Below are 19,816 nucleotides of genomic sequence, written 5' to 3'. Positions count from 1 at the left end.
CAAGGTCTTCCTCACTGGAAATCACTGCCTCTTCCTCCTCTATAGGTTTGGCCACCTTGGTTATAGTTATGGCCTTGCACTCTCTTTTGGGACTCTCTTCTGTATTGCTTGGGAGAGTACTAGGAGGAGTTTCAGTAACTTTTTTACTCAGCTGACCCACTTGTGCCTCCAAATTTCTGATGGAGGACCTTGTTTCAGTCATGAAACTGAGAGTGGTCTTAGATAGATCAGAGACTATGGTTGCTAAGTCAGAGAGGCTCTGCTTAGAATTCTCTGTCTGTTGCTTGGAAGATGATGGAAAAGGCTTGCTATTGCCAATCCTATTTCTCCCACCATTATTATTATTGAAGCCTTGTTGAGGCTTTTGTTGATCCTTCCATGAGAAATTTGGATGATTTCTCTATGAAGGATTGTAAGTGTTTCCATAGGATTCCCCCATGTAATTCACCTCTTCCATTGCAGGATTCTCAGGATCATAAGCTTCTCCTTCAGAGGAGGCGTCTGTAGTACTGCCAGATGCAGCTTGCATTCCAGTCAGATTCTAAGAAATCATATTGACTTGCTGAGTCAATATTTTATTTTGAGCCAATATGGCATTCAGAGTATCAATCTCAAGAACTTCTTTCTTCTGAGTCATCCCATTATTCACAGGATTTCTTTTAGAAGTATACATTCAATGAGTTCCTGGGCTTCTGTAGGTGTTTTCATCAGATGAAGAGATCCACCAGCAGAGTGGTCCAATGACATCTTGGACAATTCAGATAGACCATCAAAGAATATACATAAGATGCTCCATTCTAAAAGCATGTCAGAAGGACACATTCTGATCAATTGCTTGTATCTTTTCCAAGCTTCATAGAGGTATTCACCTTCCTTCTGTCTAAAGGTTTAGACTTCCACTCTAAGCTTGTTCATCTTTTGAGGTGGAAAGAATTTGGCCAAGAAAGCATTGACTAACTTTTCCCAAGAGTTTAGGCTTTCTTTAGGTTGTGAGTCCAACCATATCCTAGCTCTGTCTCTTACAGCAAAGGGGAAAAGCATAATTTTGTAGACCTCAGGATTAACCCCATTGGTCTTAACAGTATCACAGATTTGGAAGAATTCAGCTAAGAACTGATGATGATCTTCCAATGAAAGTCCATGAAACTTACAATTCTGCTGCATTAGAGAAACTAATTGAGGCTTAAGCTCAAAGTTGTTTGCTCCAATTGCAGGAATTGAGATGCTTCTTCCATAGAAGTCGGAACTTGGTGCAGTAAAGTCACCAAGCACCTTCCTTGCATCTCCACCATTGTTGTTGGGTTCGGCTGCCATGTCTACTTCTTTTTTGAATATTTTTGTAAGGTCTTCTCCAGAGTGTTATGCTTTAGCTTCTCTTAGCTTCCTCTTCAGAGTCCTTTCAGGTTCAGGATCAGCTTCAACAAGAATGTCTTTATCTCTGTTTCTGCTCATATGAAAAAGAAGAGAATAGAAAAGAAGAGGAATCCTCTATGTCACAGTATAGAGATTCCTTTATGTGAGTAGAAGAATGGAAGAATAGAAGAATGAGGTAGAGAGGGAATAAGAGGAATTCAAACACAGAGAGAGGGAGAGGGTTCGAATTTTAATTAAAATAAAAGAAAAATATTTTTTTATTTTAATTATTAATTAGAATTCGAAATTTAAGAAAAGAAATAAAATTAAATTAAAATTTAAACAATTAGTTAATTAAAAAGATTTTTGAAAAAGTGGTTAGTTGTGTTCGAAAATGAGAAGTGAAAAAGTAGTTAGGTGGTTTTGAAAAAGATAAGAAATAGTAAACTTTTTTTAAAATTAAAACAAACAAGTCAAGTGGTTAATTGAAAAAGATTTGAAAATAAATTTTGAAAAGATCAGAAGTTAGAAAAAGATTTTTAAATTAAGTTTTGAAAAAGATATGATTGAAATTTATTTTGAAAAAGATTTGAAAAGGAAATTAAAAAGATTTGATTTTGAAAATTAAAGTTGATGACTTGACTAACAAGAAACTAAAAGATATGATTCTAGAATTTAAAGATTGAACCTTTCTTAACAGGAAAGTAACAAACTTGAAATTTTTGAATCAAAACATTAATTGTTAGTAAAGTTTTCGAAAATATGAAATAAAAATAAGAAAAAGGTTTTGAAAATTTATTTAAGAAATTTGAAAATATTAAGAAGAAAAATGAAAAAAGATTTGATTTTTGAAAAAGATTTGAAAAGATAAAATTTTTAAATTGAAATTTTTGACTTGACTAACAAGAAACAACTAAATTTTAAAAATTTTTACTAAGTCAACCCAAAATTTCGAAATTTATGAGTAAAATAAGGAAAAGATATTATTTTTGATTTTTTTGAATTAATGAAGAAAGAGAAAAACAATAAAATGACACAAGACATAAGAATTTAAGATTAAAATAACTAATGCATGCAAGAACACTTTGAATGTCAAGACGAACACCAAGAGCACTTTGAAGATCATGATGAACATCAAGAACATATTTTTGAAAATTTTTAAGAAAAGAAACACATGCAAGACACCAAACTTAAAAATTTTTAATGTTTAGACACTATGAATTCGAAAATGCATATGAAAAACAACAAAAAGCACAAAACAAGAAAATCACAAGATTAAACAAAGAAAATCATCAAGAACAACTTGAAGATCAAAGAAGAACACAATGCATATATTTTCAAAAATTTTAAGAAAATTAAAAAAATGCAATTGACACCAAACTTAAAATTTGACACAAGACTCAAACAAGAAACATAAACTTTTTTTAGTTTTTATGATTTTATTAATTTTTTTTTGAAAATAAAAATAAAAAGCTTAAACATAAAATAAAATTACCCAATCTAAGCAACAAGTTGAACTGTCAGTTTTCCAAACTCGAACAATCCCCGGCAACGGCGCCAAAAACTTGGGGCACGAAATTGTGATCACATTTTTCACAACTCCGCACAACTAACCAGCAAGTGCACTGGGTCGTCCAAGTAATACCTTACGTGAGTAAGGGTCGATCCTACGGAGATTGTCGGCTTGAAGCAAGCTATGGCCATCCTGTAAATCTTAGTCAAGTGGATTCAAATATTTTTGAGGTTTTGATAATTAAAGGATAAATAAAACATAAAATAAAATAAGATACTTATGTAATTCATTGGTGGGAGTTTCAGATAAGCGTTTGGAGATGCTTTATTGCTTCTGAACCTCTGCTTTCCTATTGTCTTCTTCCAACTATGCATGCTTCCTTCCATGGCAAGCTGTATGATCCTTTCGGATGAAAAATACCAGGTACGGTTTCTCACGGCTAATCAACTCTCGGATTTCTCGTCTCGGATGAAAAATACCAGGTACAGCTACCGCACGGCTAATCATCTGTCGATTCTCACTAGCGTCGGAATAGGATCTCTCAATCCTTTTGCACACTGTCACTGCGCCTAACATTCGCGAGTTTGAAGCTCGTCACAGTCATCCCTTCCCAAATCCTACTCGGAATACCACAAACAATGTTTAGACTTTCCGGATCTCAGGAATGTTGCCAATTGGTTCTAGCCTATACCACGAAGATCCTAATCTCACGGACTCGGTGCGTGGATTAGAGACCCAAGAAAATATACTTCGACAGTCGTCCAATGACTGCGTTGAACATCATGTAGACCGCTTGTGGTTGTCAGGCACGCGGATCTTGGCTAAGCGAGTAATGAAGATAGTGGGTGATTGTCACGGGTCACCCCTTCATTATGACTTAACTGAATTAAGTACGAGAGTATATCTTGAAGAAGAAGTAAGCGTGAATTAAAAGAGAAACAATAGTACTTGCATTAATTCATGAAGAACAGCAGAGCTCCGCACCTTAATCTATGAGGTGTAGAAACTCCACCATAGAAAATACATAAGAGAAAAAGGTCTAGGCATGGCCGAATGGCCAGCCTCCAAAACGTAACATAAGATGATAAAATGTTAATCTCTCCATGAATACAATAGTAAAAATTACTATTTATACTAAACTAGTTACTATGGATTACAGAAAATAAGTAACTAAGTGTAGATAGTGCAGAAATCCACTTCCGGGGCCCACTTGGTGTGTGCTTGGGCTGAGCATTGAGCTTTACACGTGCATAGACCATTTGTAGAGTTAAACGCTAGCTTGGATGCCAGTTTAGGTGTTTAACTCCAGTTCTGGTGCCAGTTCTAGCATTTTACACCAGAAAAGGGTCTCTGATGGGCATTTGAATGCCAGGTTGGGCCATCAAATCTCGGGCAAAGTATGGACAATTATACATTGCTGGAAAGCCCAAGATATCTACTTTCTAATGCAATTAAGAGTGCACCAATTGGGCTTCTATAGCTCCAGAAAATCCACTGAGTGCAGAAGGGTCAGAATCCAACAGCATCTGTAGTCCTTTCTTAGCCTCTGAATCAGATTTTTGCTCAGATCCCTCAATTTCAGCCAGAAAATAACTGAAATTATAGAAATACATACAAACTCATAGTAAAATCCAGAAATATGATTTTTGCATAAAAACTAATAAAAATATAATAAAAAGTAACTAAAACATACTAAAAACTATGTAAAAACAATGCCAAAAAGGGTATAAATTATCTGCTCATCACAAAACCAATTTAGAAATCTCCAATTTTAACAAAATAAACCAATAATTCAATTAAATAGACAACCATATTCATCCAAGACAAACCAGACAACTCGTAAGACTTACATGATCACTGAAAATGCATTTCGCAAAACATAAAGTAAGTTTTTAGAAAAAAACCCTACCTCGATAAGCGAACCCATAAATCAAATGCATCACAGATTGTCGTTTCTCTTGGCTCGCAGTCAGCGGCAATCGCGACCTTCGCTCTAAACCACTTTCACAGCAACCGCAGGAACATAAAAGCGACATGCAACAAGCAGAACTCGACCCTATGTTAACAAATCTCAAGGTCTTTAACCAAACATAATAAGAATACTAACACAGGGATTTTTAAAACATAAATAGTCACTGTAATAAGAAAACAAAACAGCGGCAGCCTCGACAGTCACCTCAAGCGGCAACGGTGACCAGAACTTCGGTGACGGCGACTGTAACAACATGCAGTGACGACAACGTTACAAAAATTCAAAATGGAAACTAGAACCAAAAATACCCTTACCGACAGTGGATCTCGGCGACAACAGCTTCGTTCATTGGCAACAGAGGCATACCCAGCGGCCAGAAGTACCGGCAGCGGCGGATCTGGCAGCGACGACAGAGTGCGAAGGCAGAATGTGACAACTCCTCTTCTCTCTCACATTCGAACTCTAGACGGTGAGGAACTCCACGGTGGCAGAAGCAAGCATGAACGGTGGTGACGTCTTCCTCTCTCACTGGCTCGTGCTCGGCGGCTGATGATTGGACTTTTGTGTGATCTAGAATTCACAAATGAATTCTCGTTGCAAGTATAGTTTCTAAACCAAACAATAGTCCTTTCATACAAAAATTTGTTTGTCACTAGTACAAAGCCCTAAATTTATAAACCGAAGTATTGGAACCTCGGGTCGTTCTCTCTAGGAATTACAATAAAGTGCCTTGTTATTGGTTATGGAGCATGTTTTGGGGTTTTTTGAGATTATAGGCAAGAAATATAAATGGCAAAGAAAATAAACTAACTAACAAAGGCCTTGGCAAGGTTTGGTGGTCAAGGATCTCTATCCTAATCACTAACCACAACATGAGAATTGGCAAGGATCAACCCCATTAAGTCATCCTCTAACTAATAAAGGAAAGTCAAATGAGCTATGTCAACCCAAGTCCATAAATCCTAGTTCTACACAAATTCAATTAGTGAGATCTAGAGTTAATGGCTCCCAATCATCAATCACTTGGACATTAGTAACTCAAGAGTTTCTAAGTTACCTTCCCAAGCCAAGAGCACAAAAATTCTACTCTAAAATCCAACTAAGCATTTTATTAAACACTTAGAAGGCATAAAAGGAAAACATAGTAAAATAGCAAGGAAAGTAAATCTACACTACAAATAATTGCTCCCCCCTTTTCCCAAGCTTGAATTCTGCATGAAATAGCATTAGAAATGAGTTGGGTTGGGCCCAAAGTGCTTCAGAAATCGCTGAGGGCGATTTCACTTTAGTGGGCCATGAGCAGCATCGGCGCGCATGCGTACATGGCGTGTGCGTGCCCCTGAACGCGAAGTAACATATGCCAAATTTTATATTATTTCAAAGTCTCAGATGTTAACTTTCCAACGCAACTGGAACCGCCTCATTTGGACCTCTGTAGCTTAAGTTATGGTCGTTTGAGTGCGAAGAGGTCGGGCTTGATAGCTTTACGGTTCCTTCATTTCTTCATGAGTTCTCCCACTTTGCATGCTTTTTCTTCATTCCTTCCATCTAATACTTGCCTTATGAACCTGAAATCACTCAACAAACACATCAAGGCATCGAATGGAATTAAAGTGAATTAAAATCACCAATTTTATGGCCTAAAAAACATGTTTTTACACTTAAGTACAAATTAAGGGAGAATTGCAAAACCATGCTATTTCATTGAATAAATGTGGGAAAAGGTGATAAAATCTCCCAAATTAAGCACAAGATAAACTACAAAATTGGGGTTTATCAGCGGCGACAAAACTGGAAACTCCTGCGATTGCGACGCAATGGCAACTGCAGCAGTGGCGAGCCCAGTCACAGCGCTATCCCTTCCTCTTCTCCCCGTCACTCTCCTTCTCCTCCTCTTGTGCGCGATGACGATGCGGCTATGATAGTGATGGTGAGGTCCACAGTCGCCGGCATGATCTCCCCCTCCTCCTCCTTCTACTTTCCTATTTTTCTCTTTCTTCCCTCTACTCTCTTTCTCTTTCTCCCTCTTTCTTTCTTTTCTTGCTTCTTCTCAGAATCGTGTGTTTGTATGTGTTGGTGAGGAAAAGGGTGAGTGAGGTGAGTGAGGGTGTGTGCGGCTAAGAGTGAGAGGTGAGTGAGTGAGTGTAAGTGTGTTAGGGTTTGGGATGGTGTGGGTTAGTTTAGGTATTTTTATTAAAAATAGGGGTAATAGTGTAAATTTATAAAATAATTAAATAGATAGAATAATAATTAAAAACCAAATTAAATATAAAATTTCCATTTTTAAAATACCTTTCAATTACAAAGTTACAAATTATTTTCATTCAAATGCTAATTTAATAAAAATTATAGATAAGTAAATTAATTCTTCTATATTTATAAAATAAGGTTAAAAATATAAATATTAAAATTAAGGCATATAAAAATACTCATTATTTTTAAATTATAAAAACTTTAAATTATAAATAAGAATTCGTCCGGTTTATACACAAAATCTCAAAAATATAATCTCAAGTAAATATAAACAATCATAAATAATTTGTCAATAGCTTTTTAAAATTCGAGGTCTTACATCCTACCCCACTTATAAAAATTTGTCCTCGAAAATTAACTTCAGACGCAAAATACTAAAAATAGTCTTGAATACTTTACTTTTGTATACTTTAGAAAAGTAGAGGTCCTGCCATATATATATTTTCCAAATACCGGATAGGCCTTTTAACTTGAATATACATATAAGGGAAAAAAGTGCGGCACAAGGCAGAAAATACTAGATAGGCTCGATGCAAAAAGGTTATATAGTTTTCAAGACTTTGTAAAAAAATTGGAGAAATATAGTAGGGTGCAAGTCACAAAGCAAAGCGGTAGTTAACGTGGCAAAAGGCTACAATGCATGCTAGCATTAAAACAACGGATATAACGTTCGCTTACAAATCTCGTACCCACCTCAGAACTTTAGCTTCCCAACTCCATCAATCACTTCACAACCCCATAACTGGTCACAAGCCTAACATTCACAAACTCTTTCGCGTGAAAAAAAACTCTCGCAACTTCCTGTAACATCGCACATATACAAGCTTCACCTTCCACATACACGAACTAGTCTTAAAGAACTAACGTATCGCTTACTATACCTAATGGTCGCATATGACTTTAAAGCAATTCTCAAGTTTATTCAGGAGGATACAAGACCTTGGAAAGGACAAGCGACAAGGACAATATCCGCAAGAACTTGAAAGGATTGTTGGAATCACAAGTAATCAAGAATGTACAAGGATTGAATAGTGCCAGAAAGAAAAATCACTTTGGCAATCTCAAAATGACCCTTGAATCAAAGAAGTCCGATAGGAATGATAAAAGGAAAAGCAGTGTAATAGTTTGAACAAAATTGAGCTGAGTCAAAGAAGTATGAAATCATAGAAGAAGATTAACTAAAGTCAGTGATGACGCTCACAAAGTTTAAAAATTTATGATTAAGAACACCTTCTAATACATTTATATATAAAGAATGAAAAACTTAAGGAAGATCACCTCATGTTCTAAAAGAAAAGGTATGCAACCCGCATTTTGAAAAAGGATGACAGAAACATATATCAAAACTGCAATATGGTTAAAAGAAAATTAAATTGCATTTCGTCCAAATAGTTTCCAAGTAAAAGACAGAATATGTGAGGTTTGAAAAATGAAAATCAATTGTGTTAAGGCCAAAATAATTTCTCACAATTCTCGAAAGACATTTAGGTACTAAATCAAATAAAGTTGTGCAATGGAATCGTGGCAAAGTTGGAAGAAAATCAAATTTTGTTGGAAAAAGGAAAGTTTGGGGTAAAGTTTTAAACTACATAAACTTTCAAAGTTCGTATTCAAATTTAGAAATTCCGAGGTAAAATTTGCTTATAGTTCAGTAAAGGAAATAAGTGGTGTGTTGCAAAAAGGCAGGTTTCTGCTAAATAAGAAAGCTTTTCAAAACTTCATTTAAAATAGTGCCTGCCAACTTCAAAATAACTTTGTCAAATTTAAAGAATGGCTATGGATGCAATTAAGCAAGAAAAATTGATTTAAAATTTTTAAGAAGGGTATCCAAAACTTGTTTTAAAAGTTCACATCAAAAGTCCAAGAATATACTTGAGATTTCCACCTCATAGGAACATTCAAGAATATTAAGATGTACATAAAAAGAAATTAGGCCATACGAGAAAGGATCTTAAATCAAGGGAGTTCAAACAAGATCCACTAGGCATGAGACATCAAACAAGCTTTCAATTGATCCAAAAGAATACAAAATTCGTAAGGAAAGACAACTTAATTAATAGTAAATTCTCAAGAAAGAACCTTTGAATAAAGAAAGACAATTAAGAGGACAAACAATGCACTAGATTAAAACAAATTCAAGCTGACTCGGATGAGTATGAGATTCATAAGAGAAGGAAAATTAAGACTAATGGTGATATTCATAAAAGTAAAAGAATAATTAAAAATAGAACCAAGTATGACATCCATATAAATGAAAAGCTTAAAAAGGAATTGGTCTGTTCTTAAAAGGAAGGATATGAGTCCAATATTTTCAAAAGAACAACAATTGCATAAACAATGTGTTATGCTAAACTAAATTCAAATTAAAAATAAATTAGGTGAAGTTTGTCAAACAAAGATCGACTGGAAAGAGGAAAAAATCTTTCTTTTGAAGAGTACCTAAATACATAATCAAATAAAGATTTTCATAAAAACTATAATAAATTTGTTAGAAAATCAAGTTGTATGTAAAGTAAGTATATGTCCATAATCAGTAAAAGAACAGGTGAGGTATTGGAAACAAATGGTTTTTCAAACTTTACAGGGAGAAGTGTATATCGAATCAAAAGCGACTTTATAAAAACTTCAAAAATGGTTGTAAATATAGTTAAATAAGAGAAAAATTGAATCACAACTTCTTTAAAAAGAACTTAGAATAGGAACTTAAAAGTACACTGCATCAAACACAAGTTCAAAGTTGTATCGAAGAATACATGAATTCAAGAAGAAGAGCTTAAACAGAGAAAGGCAGATAACCAAGGATTTTAAGAAGACATATGTAGTTAGGATCAAACAAAAATGCATATGAACAGAGGAATAAGGTTGGAACAATCGAAAAACTTTCCAAGAGAAAATAGCAAACAAGAATTTCAAGATAAACTATGAAAGAACAAGTCACATGACTCCAGCAAAAATCAAGACACATAATTGAGTAACCTCGAGAAATAGTTTCTAACGTTCCCCAAAACCCGCAATTTGCGTTACCTAAAACTCGTATATCATCTATGATAACCCATTAGTACTTCCATATACATAGTTCACTAGTGTGTTAAGCCGGCCAAACTTAATATCAGGAATTATGCAATGCAAGGCTAATGGCATTAATCAATAGACTATCATGTGCATAAAGCTCTAATTCTCGTTATCCGAATAAGACCTACTACATGACAGACGCTCAGAGTATGCAATCGAAGCATAGTCAGTCCATTCCTCAGGCTCTACAGGAAAGAGCACTCTGATACCATAATGTAACACCCTAGATATAAAAATGTCACGCTTCCGGCTACGCCACTCTGATAGGTCAGGTATTATGACAACTCTTAACTTATTTAATATTAAATATGAACCTGTTTACAACTTTAAACCGTATAATCTTTCAATAAGACTTTTTAGCTTAAAAACATAAATACGTATGACTAGATACAATACTTACAAATCATATACATATATACATACATATTATTAATTTAGAAGCCTTGCATATCAAAATTCTTATCCCTCTTACAAAAATTATAAAGATGAAGGCGAGGGAAAAAGTAACTAATGCAACACAAAACATCATATAAACAGAAACGAAATAAACTCTTTCGAACTTTGTCGTCCATATCCTGAAAAGGGAAAAACCTGTAGGAGAGTAGAACATCGTCCTTGCTTGTTCTCCCTAATGGGTTAGAAAATTGCTATAATAAGATATGTAGAATAAAACTGTTTTCAATATACAGTGTTCATTGCCTGCCTTATGTATCTTTTCAAAAGCGAAAGATTTACATTCAAAAATCCGAAATCCTTTCTAAAAGAAGAATCTATTAATTCATAAAAAATCGAAAACCTTTTTTGTAATACCCGGTCTAATCGAAATTTAGTAAATAATAAGTTAAATAGGAGCGAATATGGTTGAAAGATTTGACAATCGAAATTTGATAATTTAAATATGATATTTGGATTCAGTGAATTTTTCTGAGTCGGAAAATATAGTTTTCTGCGTAAAAGTGCGCAGTGAAATTTTGACCGGTAGTACCGGCTGAGATCTGTCTGGTACTACAACTGAGGAAATTGATTATGGGTAAATAAGATTAAGAAATGAGGAATTATAATTAGGGAAGGTAGAAATATTTAAAGTGCGATTTAGAGCGCTAATCTTAAAGGTTTTGGTCCAAAATTGGGCCAATGGGCAAAAATAAGTGAACCGGGCCTAAGTGGGCCCAAGACCCAACATATATAAACATTAGTTGTGAGCATTTCAGCTCATTTTACCCTAAAAAGAAGGGTTGGGGCGCTGATTTGAGAAGAGAGAAGAGAAGAGAGAAAACCTAACTCTCTTTGATCTTCAAACCACCATAACTTGAGCTACGGAGCTCCGATTGACGAGCCGTTTGCAGCCACGTGTTGCTCTTCTCATCCTCTACAATTCTATCTAAGTTTGGTGGTGAGTATTTTATTCATCTCTGCCCAGTTTTCGAAATTCCCCACTGTTACACGTTTTTGGGTAGTTAGTGTTGAAATCTTGTGATTTTGGGTGTTTAGGGATACTCCAACATGGATTCTAAGTGGGTTCTATCCCTACTTCATATGGGCTGAGGTAAGAAGTGCTCAAACCCTTGTGATTTGTCATTTTTATGAGCCCTAGGTTGATGTATGTATGTTACATTGGTTATGTTAGTGTATTTGGTGATGTTGGTGCACAATTGGGAGATTGGTATTGCTTGAGGAGCTTTGGTAAGGCTTGGAGCTAAGGTTGGTGAAGAATTCCAAAGAAGAGGCTCAATTGGTTTGGCTACAAGAGGTACGGTTTAAGTTTCATTTAAATACCGTGTGTTGTGATGAGAATTCCTAGGCTAGATGCCCCTAGGATTAAGTTTGGATTGTGTAAATGGTTGGTGCTAATATGCATAGTTGATATGTAATGTGAATTAATGATTGGGTTGAGAATTGTGTGACCTTGTATGCTTGGTGTATTGAGAATTTGATGTATTGGGTAATGAGTATTGATTTGTGGTTTATGCATTTAAATTGTGAAAATTGGACCGGAGGCCGTGAATTTTGGGCCGGAGGCCGGAAAGAGGTAAGAAAGGTAAGTCGATGTGTGCATTATATGATGGCACAAGTGATTGGATGAATTTCAGATAATGAATATATGAATGATTAGGTTGGTTATTGAATAATAAGGTTTGAGAAGTTGAAGTGTGGAATTTGGTAATTTTGGGTGAAATTATGTAGACGAGGTATGTTTGGTTCGGTTGAGATATATTATGTGATCATATATGTGATTATGATTATTGATGCCTTGATGGTATGATGATGCATTAGAGATATGTATGTTGTGATATATGCTTGGGGAATGATTAAGGTTGATTTGTGGGTGAAATCACGTGATAGTGAGTATGATATTGATTACGTATAATGATGGTTGATTGGAAATGGTATTATTGGAAATTGGGATGAGGAAGGATGTATGACATGATATTGTGTTTGTCCTTTAGCCATTTGATTAAGAAGTGTTAAAATGGTTAGATGTGGTTTTGGGAATTTTTGGTAAAGTGTCAACGTGTGAGTTGAGGATGGCTTGATGTGGATTTTGGTACATTTTGATTGATTTCAAAAAGGGTTGAAATTGGCATGTTTTGGTTGATTTTGAAAAGAGTTGAAAATGGCTTGTTTTGAAAATGGCACCTAGTGGTTTTGTATGAAAACATGGTTTTTGGGCATACTTTGACGGGACATAACTTGGACTACGGATCTCTGTTTTGTACCAAATCTGTTTAGAAATGAAATTGGATCCGGGATGTCCATGCCGTTTAAAGAACGGGTGAAAAATGATTTAAAATGAGAAAGTTATGTCCATCGGAAGATTGGGGGTTGAATTTGTAAATTCTGCAGCTTTTAACTTAGAAAATTTTTAGCTGAATGACCCTCCACGCGTAGGCGCACTTGGCGTGTACGCGTCGTTCTTCAAGAAGGCACTATCCACGCGTGCGCGTGGTGTGCACGGGCGCGTCGATGCGCTGCACCAAATACCCAGCTATTTTCCCGAGAGTTGTGCCAGTGTTGTGCCAGTTTTGTGCCTGGGGCGCAAGAGCACCCACGCGTACGCGTGGCTGACGCTTGCGCGTCGTTTGGCTATTTTTCAACCCGCGCGTCCGCGTGTATGACGCTTGCGCGTTGATGAGTTTTGTGGCCATCCACGCGTGCGCGTGGAGTGCGCGTACGCGTGGCCCTGTTTTCATGCCAAAGTTGATTTTTGAGTTTTAAAAGCCAAATCTCATACTTCTAAGCCTCTGATCTCACCTCTTATGTATTAAATCATTCTGATATGCCTAGCAATGAGCTAGGGGATGTGGTAACTTGCGAGTGAAGCAAGGGGAAAAGTTATGATCAATGATGATCAAAGATGATTATATGAGATATGGAGGATGACGGTGGAAGTACCGTGTATGCCATGAGCCGGAGGGCTATATTTATTGATAAATGGCCCGTTCTTGATTGGACCATGATCCGGATGGCTGAGTTATTGCCGGGTTACGGCAAAGCCATTATTGTTTATGGCTGAGTATAAATGCATATATGATTAATGAATGAATATGTTAAATGGATAATAATGAAAAAATATTGAAATGTGATGTGCGACCCCGGGTAGTAGGCAGTGGCGTTGTCCACTTGCTCCGGGTATGAGACGGGAAAGGAGGATTATGATAAACGAGTTTAATCGTGGGGTTTTGAATAAATGTGTATTTGTGATACCTGGGTAGTAGCAAGGGCCGTGGTTCGTCCCGCTTGCTCCGGGTCATTGTCTGAGGATTGATAATAATGAAGGGTGATTATGAATAAATGTTTATTTGTGATACTTGGGTAGTAGCAAGGGTTGTGGTTCGTCCCACTTGCTCCAAGTTAATGTTTGAGATTTGGTAACAATGAATGTTGATAATATGAATTGAGATTGAATGAATATATGTTTGAGATGCCTGGGCAGTAGCAAGGGTTGTGGTTCGTCCCACTTGCTCCGGGCCAATGCTTGAGATACCTGGGTAGTAGCAAGGGTTGTGGTTCGTCCCACTTGCTCCAGGTTAGAGATTGCGATGCCTGGGTAGTAGCGGCAGTAGTGGTGAATCCACTCGCTCCAGGTTGAGCTTTTAGACACCCGCCTGGGTAGTAGCCGCAGTAGTGATTATTTCACTGGCTCTGGGTTGAGCGGGCAGTAGCAAGGGGGTTGTAGCTCAAACCTACTTGCTCCGCAAGGGGTGTTTCTGTCCAATGGTTAGCTACCAGGACATGTCGGGTTGGCTATATAACCGACAAATGATATCATCAGCCATAGGGCAGGCATTCATCATTTGCATATGTTTGAATTGTTTGGGTTTGCCATTTGTCTTGGATTTCTACATCATATATGCCATGTTACCTGACTATATGCTACTTGTTCTACTTGTATCATGTTTGTGTATTACTTGCCTGTATTGCTTGTGTTTGTACAACTGAGAGGCCCCTCATGCTGGTGTCGGTGGGTGTGAGGGCTGTTCTTGATGGGATGAATTGATGATGCGATTGCATGATGATGTATTGATATAGAACTGCTGAGGCAGAACAACTAGTGATGGTTTTGCTTATGATTCTGAGTCTAATTCGTGGAAGAGTCAGCGAGTTGGGAAACATGTGAAACATGAATTGAATTTAGCACTCCCTTATGACAGTTGCCTATTCATGGATTAGCGAGAACCTAGGATGAATAATTGGTGAAGAAGTTTAAGATGCTTAGTGAGTTTTTGTTGCAGTACATTGAATTTATTTGGCACTTTTACCGTACTGGGAACCCATGGGCCCGGGGTTCTCATTCCGTATATATCTCTTGTTTTTCAGATACAGGTCCAGATGCTCAGAAGTGAGTTGTGGGTCGTTTGAGAGACGGCGAAGATCTTTATTTCCTCTACTTTGTGTTTTGATTAGAATCTCTCCACCTTTGTTTTGGAAAGTTTATATTATGTATTGAACTCTTTGAATTTGCCTATAGAGGCTCTCATGTTTCCTTCGGGAGAGATTAGGATATACTGTTGTCAACTAATTTCATAATGTACTCTAGCCGACCTAAACTTCGCGGGTCGCGACTAGTAGCTATTTACTTATGTTATATATATCTATCTGTTATCTATCTCTTAATCTCCTCTACGCCTTGTCCGTATATCATTTTCGGCTTCACGGTTTATCTTTTGTTGTCGAAACGTGAGAGATACGTCTTCGCGATTTTATTTCTACTCTTTTCAGGCTTCTCGATTAATACTCCTTTCGAAATTACCTATATTTATTTATTAAAAATCCACCTGAGAGTCGTACCACCGTAATATCATTGACTTATGACTCGAGCATAAGGATTTGAATATTAGGGTGTTACATTTTTCCTTTTGTATCAAAAATTAAAAGTTTTCCTTGACAGTATGAATGACCAAGCTATTCTGAGCATAGGTTCATTAAGTCTATGCTGAACCAGTTTGATTTTTCATACTTTACTAAACCAAAAACATAAACTAGTCACGACCCTAGGCCCAAACAACTCAATCAACATCCAATTCACCACAATCCACTCAATTTCAGTCACAAACACAAGTAAGAGGGTTCAAACACAATCAAAGCAGTTACATCAAATAGAGTAATTAGAAGTTAAACATAATTATTCACATAGGCAAACCAATTACAATATGCACACCCAAACAATGTCACATAGATGCATATGATGAATGCCTGCCCTATGGCTGATGAGTCTCATCTATCGGTTATCAAGCCAACCCGACATGTTCGGCTGCTAAACCCTGGACAGTCCCTCGTACGCGCATCCCCAAGAGTCTATGCAAAGCTTTTTCTCATTCATAAATAAATTCTGCTCATTGGGGGAACCTTCCCGGGGATTTATAAGTGCCCGGTCACCCTTGCGACGTAGGATCAACAGAGTATCGAGTCTCAACCTGGAGCACATGGTGGCAAGCCACTGTTCTTACCCAGGAAATCTCGTATATCAGATAACTAGAAGTGCATAACCCATATTATCATTCATATTCATTCATAACTATTCATAATCATTTATTTATCATCATTTTCGCACTTCCTTCATAATCCATATCAAGTTAAATCATCATTCCTGCCATATATCAGTTTTTCATCAAATCGCTTTTCTTTGAAACCAAAAATCAAACTCATCTTTGTCTCAATTTTAAAATCCTCATTTCTCAAGTTATTTCAAGCTCATAAGCCACTTTTTTCTCAAAAATAAATTTCCTTTTCAAAACAGAGCTGCTTTCCACAACATCTTTACAAAACTTCCAAACAACTCTTAAACCATGCCAAATTTAAAATCTTTTCTAACAGGCTCAAAATCATTCATCCTAAATCAGAATTTGGTAATAAAATTCCTCAGCAGAGTCTCAAGACTTTAAAGGAGAATAACCTAACTCATTTCCTTAAATTCATTGAAAATCTCTAAAACCTTAGCTTCTTGATTTCAATAAATAAAAATAGAATTTAAACCAAACCAAGTCATGTAATCAATTACTCCGAATCAATTTTCAAAGCCTTTTTTACTTAAACCAAAACCAATTTCAATTTCATTCTTAAATCTAAAGTGTTTCCAAAGGCTCGGAAGTTGTTTTGTGTGCTAAATCAAAACTTAAAAAATACTTTAAACTTTTCCGAAAATATCTCAAAATGAAATTATTCAATCAAAAATTCGATTACTTTGAGGTTCACAAAAACTCCTTCAAATATGCTTATTTAATAAAATTTCACAGCATAAGTATTTTCTTATTAAATTCAACCTTAAAATATAATCTTTTCTTACATATTTACATTCAAAATATAATAATTTTTTCTAATGAAATAAGTTCAAACATAAATATTTTCTCAATAATTCATTCCAAAACTTAAGTCATTAGTTTCTTAACTAATTCAAAATAAAATAATATAATTCTTACATTCATAATTTACTGAATAACACTTCAAATAAAGTCTCAAATTTTATAGAATTTCGGCAGCATCTCCCTTAAAACTTAGACTTTGCCACCCTTTTTGGGTCCTTACCAAACCAATCTTCAACCCTTTCCAACGGGTTCAAGACCAAATCAGTTTCCAATAAAACAAAATTCAGACTTTCAAACTATCAAAATCATTTCAAATTAAACCTATTTAGAAACCTCCAATTTTAACAAAATCAACCAATAATTCAATCAAACAAACAACCATATTCATCCAAGACAAACCAAACAACTCATAAGACTTACATGATCACCAGAAATGCATTTCGCACATCAATGACAATTTATAAAAATTCCAATTACAAAAGTAAGTTTTTAGAGAAATTTCCTACCTCGATAAGCTAACCCATAAACTAAACGCATCACAGAAATTTTGTTCTCTCGGCCCGTAGTCAGTAATAACCATAATCTCCGCTCTAAACCACTTTCACAGCAACCACAGCAATATAAAAGCAACATGCAACAAGCAGAACTCGACCCTATAATACCAAATCTCAGAGTATTTAATAAACATAACATAATACTAATGCAGGAGTTTTCAAAACATAATTACTTACTGTAATAAGAAAATGAAACAACGACGGCCTCTAAACCGGTTTGGCGGCAGCCACCTCAAGCAGCAGCGGTGACCAAAACTTCAGCGACGGCGACTGTAACAACATGCAGTGATGACAATGTTACAGAAATCCAAAAACACCCTTACCGACAGTAGATCTCGACGACAACAGCTTCGCTCACCGGCAATAGAGGCATACCCGGCGGCCAGAAGCTCCAACAGCGGCGGATCTGGTGGCGATGGCAGAGCGCGATGGCAGAATGCGACAGCTCCTCTTCTCTCCCATTCAGACTCCCGACGGTGACGCACTCCATGTTGGAAGAAGCAAGGATGAAAGGTGGCAATGTCTTCCTCTCTCACTGGCTCGTGCTCGGCGGCGACGAAACGGAAAGCTTCTGTGACTGCGACGCAACGGCAGCTGCAGCGGTGGCCAGCGTAGTCACAGCGCCATCACTTCCTCTTCTCCTCGTCGCTCTCCTTCTCCTCCTCTTGTGCGCGACGACGATGTGGCTGTGATGGCGACGATGAGGTCCATAGCCGCCAATGCGATCTCCCCCTCCCCCTCCTTCTTCTTTCCTATTTCTCTCTTTCTTCTCTCTACTCTCTTTCTCTTTCTCCCTCTTTCTTTCTTTTCTTTCTTCTTCTCAGAACCGTGTGTGTTGGTGAGGAAGAGGGTGAGTGAGGTGAGTGAGGGTGTGTGTAGCTGAGAGTGAGAGGTGAGTGAGTGAGTGTAAGTGTGTTAGGGTTTGGGATAGTGTGGTTAGTTTAGGTATTTTTATTAAAAATAGGGGTAGTAGTGTAATTTTATAAAATAATTAAAAAGATAGAATAATAATTACAAACCAAATTAAATATAAAATTTCTATCTTTAAAATACCTTTCAATTACAAAGTAAATTATTTTCAGTCAAATGCTAATTTAATAAAAATTAGAGATAAGTAAATTAATTCTCCTTTATTTATAAAATAAGGTTAAAATTCTAAATATTAAAACTAAGACATATAAAAATACTCATTATTTTTAAATTATAAAAATTTTAAATTATAAATAAGAATCTGCCCGGTTTATATACAAAATCTCAAAAATATAATCTCAAGTAAATATAAACAATCATAAATAATTTATTAATAAAAATTCAGAATCTTATAGGAATACGTAATATAATTGAAAATTCTGATTTTCCTCCTGACCCTAATTCCAGGAATTTGTCTATTCCTTTAGATTTCTATTTAATTCTCTCAATCTCTTAATACAGTATTGTATCATATTTTTATTTTTCAATATATATATGGTAACTAATTTTTTTTAATTAAATGTAAATACTAAAATTCAATTAAGCAGAGAAAGAATATTAGCAGACAAATAATATATTAAGAATTCATGAAGTAGCAAATTATGACCAGAATAAACATGACCAGAATTTCTAGATTTAGAAAACAGGATATTACAATTAGGTCATAGTTTACACCTGAAATAGGGGATTTCCAAATGAAACTGAAGTTGCCTTTGAAAAGAGTTCATTAACAGTCAGAAAATGATACCTGGTTTTTGTGAGTTTGATTGAGAGAGAGCGGAGAAGGACCAAAGTAGGAGGAGCTACGACGGCAACAGAGAGAAGGAGCGACTGTGTGGCACGGCAGCAACGGAGCGACAGGCAGCGCCAACAAGAGGAGCGACAGGGGTGGCTTGAGCAAGAGGAGCGACAGTGGCGGCGCGAGTAAACTTAGTGATGGTGGCGCAACTGTGAAGTGGTCTGAAATTGTGTTTCTGAATGCAGAAAAGAAGTGGAATGCAGAAAAGAAAAGAGAAGAAAAGAAAATGATAAAATTTTGTTTCTGAACTTGGAGCGGAAAGTGGGCGCGGGATCGTGTTTTTAGCAATAAAAATCGACGGTATATATGTCGATTTTATTTTGAAAAAAATAACGTCTTTAGCGTCTATTTTATTATCGACGAAAATGTTGTCGATATTTTAAATACAAAAATAGACGCTATGTCTGTCGATTTTAATATAAAAGCATTTTCATCCCCCGCTTCGTATTTTAAGAAACAATCTGGAACGTTTAAATTTATCGACGGGAATGTTGTCCATATTTTAAATATAAAAATAGACGCTATGTC

General features: G+C 36.2%; 1 non-coding gene across 1 annotated transcript; it reads left to right on the top strand.

Moving 5' to 3' along the window:
* Positions 1 to 801: 801 nt before the first annotated feature.
* Positions 802 to 909, top strand: LOC148552946 (small nucleolar RNA R71). Its single transcript, XR_015893083.1, has one exon. It is a non-coding gene; the product is annotated as a small nucleolar RNA R71 (small nucleolar RNA).
* Positions 910 to 19,816: the final 18,907 nt, after the last annotated feature.

The sequence above is a fragment of the Arachis ipaensis genome, chromosome B7, assembly GCF_059453495.1.
Source record: "Arachis ipaensis isolate K30076 ecotype BB chromosome B7, ASM5945349v1, whole genome shotgun sequence".
In the NCBI taxonomy this organism is placed as follows: domain Eukaryota; kingdom Viridiplantae; phylum Streptophyta; class Magnoliopsida; order Fabales; family Fabaceae; genus Arachis; species Arachis ipaensis.
The sequence above is the reverse complement of the archived record's forward strand: the minus strand, read 5'-3'. Positions and strand labels throughout refer to the sequence as shown.